The sequence below is a fragment of the Schistocerca serialis genome, chromosome 1 (genome assembly GCF_023864345.2).
Source record: "Schistocerca serialis cubense isolate TAMUIC-IGC-003099 chromosome 1, iqSchSeri2.2, whole genome shotgun sequence".
Lineage (NCBI taxonomy): Eukaryota > Metazoa > Arthropoda > Insecta > Orthoptera > Acrididae > Schistocerca > Schistocerca serialis.
Genome location: NC_064638.1, coordinates 1,225,213,327 through 1,225,221,923, shown reverse-complemented (window position 1 = coordinate 1,225,221,923; position 8,597 = coordinate 1,225,213,327). Strand labels below are relative to the sequence as shown.

The following is an 8,597-nucleotide window of genomic DNA, read 5'->3' as shown; positions in this document are numbered from 1 at the left end:
CCACACTCTCTCAAAGATCCCCACGTGGTGTCTGTTGTACCAGGAGACAGGCAGCTTGGAGCCTAACAAGCAGGTCTTCATCCGTGTCTACGGGGCTTTTATACACCAGCGACTTGACATGACCCCAGGGGGGAAGTCCAAGAGTGTGACATCCGGTGATCGCGCTGGCCATGGGACAGAACCTCTCTTTCCAATCCGATGGTGAGGGTACACGCTGTTCAGATGTTCAAGAACGTCAACATCCAAGTGAGCAGATACACCATCGTGCTGAAACGACATCCTTCCGCGGTCGACAAGGGTTATAGTCTCCAAGAACTGTGGCAGCACATCTCACAGGAACACCAGGTAATGTGGACCAGCCAAGTAGTTAGGCAGCAAATAAGGTGGTGTTAGGTGATCGTGGACAATGTTCGCCCATATGCTGACAGAGAATCGTTACTATAGGCCACATATGTGGCGTTGGGATTGTCTTCACTTCAGACCGGCTGTTGCGGCTGTTGAAAACATCATCGCTGAGGTGTCGTCGGTTTGAACAATTACTATGAGCTACGTTGCTGTGATGCGGTGTACGATGTGTATGTCCACGAAGTAATAAATACTAATTTCTGACCATTGATTCCCTATCTTAATATAACAGGTTGTGGATCCAATATCACCTGTTCTAATTTGATCCAAAATGTTTGAGATGGCATGTGTAATGTGCTCTCCATTTTAAAGAGAAGCAAGTTTTTCACGCGCCTCTGTATTTATGATGTCATATCGCCTGAACTTAGTGTCATACAGTGTTATGAGTTTGCAGATAAATTCAGTGGTATATGCGGATACCGTCTGCCAACTGTGTTGCAATTAGAGTCGGTAGTACAGAAGTACTAAACTAAAACGTCTTGTCTGATTTTGAAGTTTACTGCATGAATAGCGAAAATATAGTAAGCAACAAATCTTTTCCCTTCATAATTACATTGCCTTAAGTCAAACGCACAGTTTGTTGCTGTAATACTTGTCTTTTTCTGTTAAAACGTAAGATTATACCACTTCATGATCAGATTATGACTGTAATTTAAATTTTAAATTCTGTCAATAATTACACGGGGCAACGGCCTTGCCGTAGTGGATACACCGGCTCCCGTCAGGTCACCGAAGTTAAGCGCTGTCGGGCGTGGCCGGCACTTGGATGGGTGACCATCCGGGCCGCCATGCGCTGTTGCTACTTTTCGGGGTGCACTCAGCCTCGTGACGCCAATTGAGGAGGTATTCGGCCGAGTAGTAGCGGATTCGGTCAAAGAAGACCATCGTAACGACCGGGAGAGTGGTGTGCTGAGCACACGCCCCTCCTATCCGCATCCTCAGCTAAGGATGACACGGCGGTCGGATGGTCACGATGAGCCGCTTGAGGCCTGAAGACGGAGTGAGTGAAATAATTATACCAAATACGGAGAATTGAGTTTTTGTTGCCCCTGGGAGCCGTTCGATAGGCAACTGCAACTGATATTAGGTTCCGTGTTCTGGAACAGTCGCTTAGTAACATAAATATTTTCAGGCATTCTGTCTCAATTGCTACTTCAGTCATGCCAATCATGTAGACGAGAAACTGAATGTTATTTCATTGTAGAGAAACTGAATATTATTTATTTATATAATTGTTTTGATTTTTTCTTGTTTCGGTTAAGCATGTTCTTTTTTCATTAAAATGTCTACATCTGTTATTTCGTTTTTTCTATGTTATATCTGAAGCCTAAACTTAACAAATTTGTTTCCATTTCACTTATTCGTTCGGCTGTGCCATTCATTATGCTTCAGTAAAATTTGTGTGTCAGAATGTCTTGACTCTGTACATCTGTGTGTCAGTTCAAATGCTTCAAATGGCTCTTGAGCACTATGGGACTTAACATCTGAGGTCATCAGTCCCCTAGAACGTAGAACTACTTAAACCTAACTAACCTAAGGACATCACACACATCCATGCCCGAGGCAGGATTCGAATCTGCTACCGTAGCATTCGCGCGGTTCCGGACTGAAGCGCCTAGAACCGCTCGGTCACCGCGGCCAGCTATGTCAATTCTCCTTCAGCAATTTTCTCATGAGCACATTTAACTTCATGTTTTGTGTAGTCTGCTGTTCCGTTGATACTTTCTTTATTATCTATTCTGCTTTATTGGTCATATGCCATAGCGCAATAATACAATGGGGTCGACGGTGGAGACACTATTAATACCCGGATGATCGTCTGTGGATGGCGTGTGCAGGTCGATGGTTGAGTATTGCCACCTCCCCCAGCGGTCGTGGAATCAGAGGCGCTCACTTAGCATAACATTCTTTGTTCAGTAAAACTCTCATGCAGAGCCTGATGGTTGCAACTTGATGGTGTGTAAAGACCACCAGGTAGCAGCTACTAACTCAGCGTAGCGAATGCTGGTATACTTACCTGCTGCAGCGATAAGACGTGGAGCTTGACGATTTCCCAAAGCTACCTGTTCACAGGCCGACCAGTCAGCCAACCCTACCTGCCCTGACAAGGTCGCCTTTGTGTGGACGATTTTATAGGAATGGGGTCTGTGATCCGGCGGCGTCGGCTCTACTGCTAGCCCTGACCGCTATCTCCCCACCCACTCTCTGGCCTTTTCCCTTCTTTTTTGGCATATTGAAAGTTAACACACAGCTGGGTGTTCGTTAATCTGCCATGCAGATGCAGTGTGCCCAGACAGTCGGGCGACCAGCTCAGCGTAGGGGGTTGACTGACTAGTCAGCTTCTCAGTTGGTGGCTTAAGTGAAGTGACAGGAAGTGGCGACCGTGCTGGAGTGTGTGCATTTCAAAAACAGCAGGTGCATGCACTGGACAGCCGGCTTCTACAGCTTACCGTGTCTGAAACAGATGCACATCATTTTAAAGGCTAGGTATAGCGCCACCACCTTTTGGAAATACATGAAACTGCAGGGACTGAAGCGGAAATATTCCATGATGTCCTGCAACAAATCCAGCAATTTTTTCTACCAAAACTGGCCGAGAAAAAAAAATGTGTTGCGCCTCGTTGTAATCTTTTCTTCAACTCTGTGTGATGATAGTTACTTTAGAGTTTTTCTGTAAGTTTGAGACAGCCAACCAGCTGCGAGAGTTGATAGGGGCTCCAAAGGATATTGAGGCAGGTAGTCAATAAAAATGTTTTCACTGAAAACGAGGAGTCAGCCAAGTACAGGCCACATGGGCCAGGAACAGAGCACTTTTGTTTCGATAGATGTGAAAACACCAGGGGGTTACGAAACAGGCAGCAGGGCGATTGTGAGAGCTCAGCAGGCTGTAACTTTCATAAACCAAAGATCTTAAAGAACGTACCTCGAAAAGATAAACTCTGCTATATCACTTTAATATGTCACAGCTGCAAAATACTAACACGAATTCTTTACAGACGAATGGAAAAACTAGTAGAAGCCAATCTCGGGGAAGATCAGTTTGGATTCCGTAGAAACACTGGAACACGTGAGGCAATACTGACCTTACGACTTATCTTAGAAGAAAGATTAAGGAAAGGCAAACCTACGTTTCTAGGATTTGTAGACTTAGAGAAAGCTTTTGACAATGTTGACTGGAATACTCTCTTTCAAATTCTAAAGGTGGCAGGGGTAAAATACAGGGAGCGAAAGGCTATTTACAATTTGTACAGAAACCAGAGGGCAGTTATAAGAGTCGAGGGACATGAAAGGGAAGCAGTGGTTGGGAAGGGAGTAAGACAGGGTTGTAGCCTCTCCCCGATGTTGTTCAATCTGTGTATTGAGCAAGCAGTAAAGGAAACAAAAGAAAAATTCGGAGTAGGTATTAAAATTCATGGAGAAGAAATAAAAACTTTGAGGTTCGCCGATGACATTGTAATTCTGTCAGAGACAGCAAAGGACTTGGAAGAGCAGTTGAATGGAATGGACAGTGTCTTGAAAGGAGGATATAAGATGAACATCAACAAAAGCAAAACAAGGATAATGGAATGTAGTCTAATTAAATCAGGTGATGCTGAGGGAATTAGATTAGGAAATGAGACACTTAAAGTAGTAAAGGAGTTTTGCTATTTGGGGAGCAAAATAACTGATGATGGTCGAAGTAGAGAGGATTTAAAATGTAGGCTGGCAATGGCAAGGAAAGCGTTTCTGAAGAAGAGAAATTTGTTAACATCCAGTATTGATTTAAGTGTCAGGAAGTCATTTCTGAAAGTATTCGTATGGAGTGTAGCCATGTATGGAAGTGAAACATGGACGATAAATAGTTTGGACAAGAAGAGAATAGAAGCTTTTGAAATGTGGTGCTACAGAAGAATGCTGAAGATTAGATGGGTAGATCACATAACTAATGAGGAAGTATCGAATAGGATTGGGGAGAAGAGAAGTTTGTGGCACAACTTGACCAGAAGAAGGGATCGGTTGGTAGGACATGTTCTGAGGCATCAAGGGATCACCAATTTAGTATTGGAGGGCAGCGTGGAGGGTAAAAATCGTAGAGGGAGACCAAGAGATGAATACACTAAGCAGATTCAGAAGAATGTAGGTTGCAGTAGGTACTGGGAGATGAAAAAGCTTGCACAGGATAGAGTAGCATGGAGAGCTGCATCAAACCAGTCTCAGGATTGAAGACCACAACAACAACAACAACATATCAGGAAAAAAACAGGACGCACTTTGTGTGGGAGACAGTGTGGTAGTCCATGCGCTGGAGGTTTGATATAATTTCGAACACCATCTTTCACGGCCATCGTTGTGTGTTTTTGTTCTTATTTCCTGGTCGTTCCTGTATTGTTCATAATAAAAATGTTTTCTCACACTATTCGTATTCATCCTTTCTTGTGTTTTGTGTTGTCACTACCATGCCAGGAAAGCGTTTCTGACCATGCGTTGCTACGTGATTTTCCATCGTCTAGGTGTACTCTGTCTCTTTTGAAAGTTTTTAATTGTTGTGCTGAGATGCCCTGTAGTGCTGTGTGACGGTCTTTCGCCATATAAGGCAATGTTTTCACTCCACGTCTTCTGCCCACCTTCAGCCTCTTGACGAATCGTTTCTGCAACATACGGAGCAACACCACCATCTTTATTGGGGACTTTTGTAATATTTTGATCACTACAGGTTCTTTTATTAGATTGCCCTGGAAACTGATAGCCTTCGTCATGCCACAGGTGCTTTTGATAGTGTAATGGCGTGGCTGTTATACACGGTGCAAATATTTCTGTTGGTGCCTGAGGGGGGCGTACTGAACAACATTACATCAGTATTTCTGTTAATACCAGACTGATGGTTATAGCTACTACACATCGTATATGTTTAGGTTGGTTAGTACCTCCAAGTACATGTGGCAAGAGAAAGTTATTAATGCTTATTTTCTCCAGGGCAGCAGGTCAGTGTGGACAAGTGGATGCAAAATAGTCAGTCAATAGTGAGAGGCGTAACCCACTTAGTGGTACAGTTAGGATCATGTACAAAACTTCAGGTAGTAAAGTTTGTAATGTGTTTGTGGGAAGACTGTTAGACACAGAGAAAAAGCAACCAATACACTGATGTGTGCGCATATTAAGGTACCACATATAAAAATATCTAGACTTACACCCGTTACACCCATTATTTCGATTGTATCACTGACCTCGTCTCTCTTGCGTCAATCTTCGTCATACACATTTGTAGGGTGCATATGCTCCACCACATTAACTAATTTATTGAATCTTGATAGTAAAACGTGCCGTATTTTGTAAGAATTTAATTTACATTTTCTCCACTACACTGTACAATGACTGCCTCTTAACACATACGACTACAACACTCCGTTAAGAAAGCTCATCTAATATGAATTCACATTATCTGAAAAAGGTATGTCTCCATAGGAATTCAGCGTTCTTCCGATCTCCGACGTCGCGCTATAAGGAGATAACAGCTGTGTGCGCCGCTGCAGGTGATGGCGATTTGTTGACTTCCACCACTAAGCCAAGGGATGGGAAAAACCGACCGGTTAAAACCGATATCGGTGTTTTGCGGTACCGGTATTTGTTTGCTCCTGGTTGTAACAGGTGTTTTCATTTTTTACTAATATCCCAGTAAGGAACCGTAAAATCAATTGGTCATAGTAAAAGGTATGTGCTAAGGTCTGATCAGGGTAGATCCAGAAAATAAAGTCGGTGGTTGCCAACCGCAAGGTGGAATGAATATCGTATCTTTCAGCAGAAGGATCTTTGATGGTTAAGAGAGCCAGGCGCGTGCAGTAAGTCGCAGCTAGGTGCACGGAGGAAGCAGACGTGTGGTGACAGCTGTAAGGTAGGTCGCGCTCGCTGCCCCTGACCAAACTTTAGCAGGTAAATGAGAAAAAATATATAATGATTTCAAAATGGTTTTTGTTAGATAATGTTCAGAGTTAGGATTTGTATGTCCAAGGTTTGAAACAGTAAGCGTTTTGTAAAATTTTTTGTAAGAGTGGTTCGTGCTACAAAAATGTTGGAAATGGTAGGTTTTGTGTATGACTTAAAGTTTTAACCATATATATATATATATTGAGATCAACATGGTGTTTAAAGCTAACAGCCTGAATCATAATCCACATCCTTTGCTTGTATTGAATATGAAAATGAGTAGTAAAGTTACCCACCAATGAAAGAACGTAAAGAAAATGAGGCCTCTGTGCAATATATATGTGCAGTTCATGGTCTGAAATCAATTTTGGTATAACTAACGTTATCAGAGCAAAGTTAATTCAAATAATTAATTTTATGCCATTTGCACAACTGGCGTTATTCAAGTCAGGATATAATTTCATTAAGTAAACATCACAGCCAAAAGTTAATTTTTCAGTACTATCTTAATGCCATTGCACAAACGGCATTATTCTCTTAGACTTGATTGCTGAGTCAAATACATGTTGCATTTCTGGCAAAATGGAGGAGTGCAAGAAACAAGTTCACAGACGCAGTCAGATGCAGGTTTGTTGAATAATTAATTTGGAACAATCTTATCATTGATACTTTCACAAAAACAGGATACAATTTTGGTAAGATACTTTCACTGGCAGCGGTGCTAAAATTTTTAGTTTTTAAATAAAACTTTTTAAAAGAACGTGTAATTTTATTGGTAAGATGTACATTGCTTGAAATAATGCGTTATAATGGAAATGGGAGAATGGATCAGTGTTATTTTAATAATAATGCCGACAGAAATGATCAACAATCGCATGGCATAAGAACTGGTACAGCATTGCTGAGACAATAATGTACCTGTTACCACGTGGTTATCAGATGGTACGGGCGTACATGCAGTGTGCAACACCTGCCTCATCTGGTCTGTATGGTAGTTTCTCATTATCGTCGCTGGACACCCGCTGTATTGCAGAACGGCGCTATCCACAGGACGGAAGGTTCTTCGAAGTGCAGTGTCACTGGAGGGCAATCCTCTGTTTGCATTAAAAGATTAAAAATTGTAGGATCCACAACAAACATGAGACGTAAAATAAGTAGAAAACCCATTCATAGGTTGCAATGAAAATAGAAAGCATCTGATTCACTGCCTGGGTTTCCATAATATGCCTTTATCTATTTGTAGCTCTTGAAAAGGGATGAATTAACACGAGAAATAGAGTTCTTCAACCTCAGTTTTCACTCTTCAGCACTGACTATGCATAATGTCGATATAGTGGTATGATCCCCGGTTACAACGTGATTTTTGAACGGAGTTTCGAAAAATTAGAATCAGTAGGAGAATACTGTTGATTTTTTGTAGTAGTCAATCACTTTTCGAGAAATGCAGCAAAAGGTGGGTGAACATTTTTATTTTATTCACCTAAGTAATTTAATAGTTTGATTCTACGTATCTTGAAACTGAGGCAGTCAAAATTTATAAATCTTTGTTGTATTTCTAAGTTTGTTAGAGGAAATATTAGGAATAAAAACCGATAATCGATTATTTGAGAAGTCGGATATTTTGAGCGTTTTTAATAGTCTAGTTATACTGGTAGTGAAAAAAACGAAGTAACTAAAAATCGATAGTTTCAGCGATAACCGACATCCCTGACACAGCAGTGATCAGAATATTTTCGGGAGTAACATTATTTCGAGCTACCAACAGCGGCGGGGCGTGTTGGTCTCTCACTATCCATTAACAAACAGTCCACCTATCTGGACAAGTTTCAGGTCGGTTGCTCCTCCACTCTGCGATGGTAGAGACAGGTTTAGCCGACAAAAGCACCGATGACGAAAATTCGACTAAATACCTACCACGCAAAGGCCACGTACTAGTAGCTCCGGTCCACAGGCAGTAGCTGAAAGTTAGTTAAGCTATCGAGTGTTCGGGATTCTTGCATGACTCGTTTGAAAAATTTATCTAAAATGTCCTTTCAGGTGGTTTATAGGCTTTAAAACATAAAGAATGGCTTTCAAGTACGTATTTAATATCCTGACATCAATTAAGCCATTTTACTGAATATCTCCATTACAAGTTCAGACCCGAAAGCAGCCAGAAGATATTCAGTCCGATCCGATATTTTTTAAACGTCATAAACAGTCACGGACCCACGACTACTTGCGATTTAACACATTCAGTCGCTCAACAGTATCCCTGTAAAGAAGTGCTCGCCATAATTTCTCGTAATCTA

General features: G+C 41.7%; 1 pseudogene; it reads left to right on the top strand.

Moving 5' to 3' along the window:
• The first annotated feature begins 1,089 nt into the window (after positions 1-1,089).
• Positions 1,090-1,207, top strand: LOC126426181 (5S ribosomal RNA; annotated as a pseudogene).
• Positions 1,208-8,597: the final 7,390 nt, after the last annotated feature.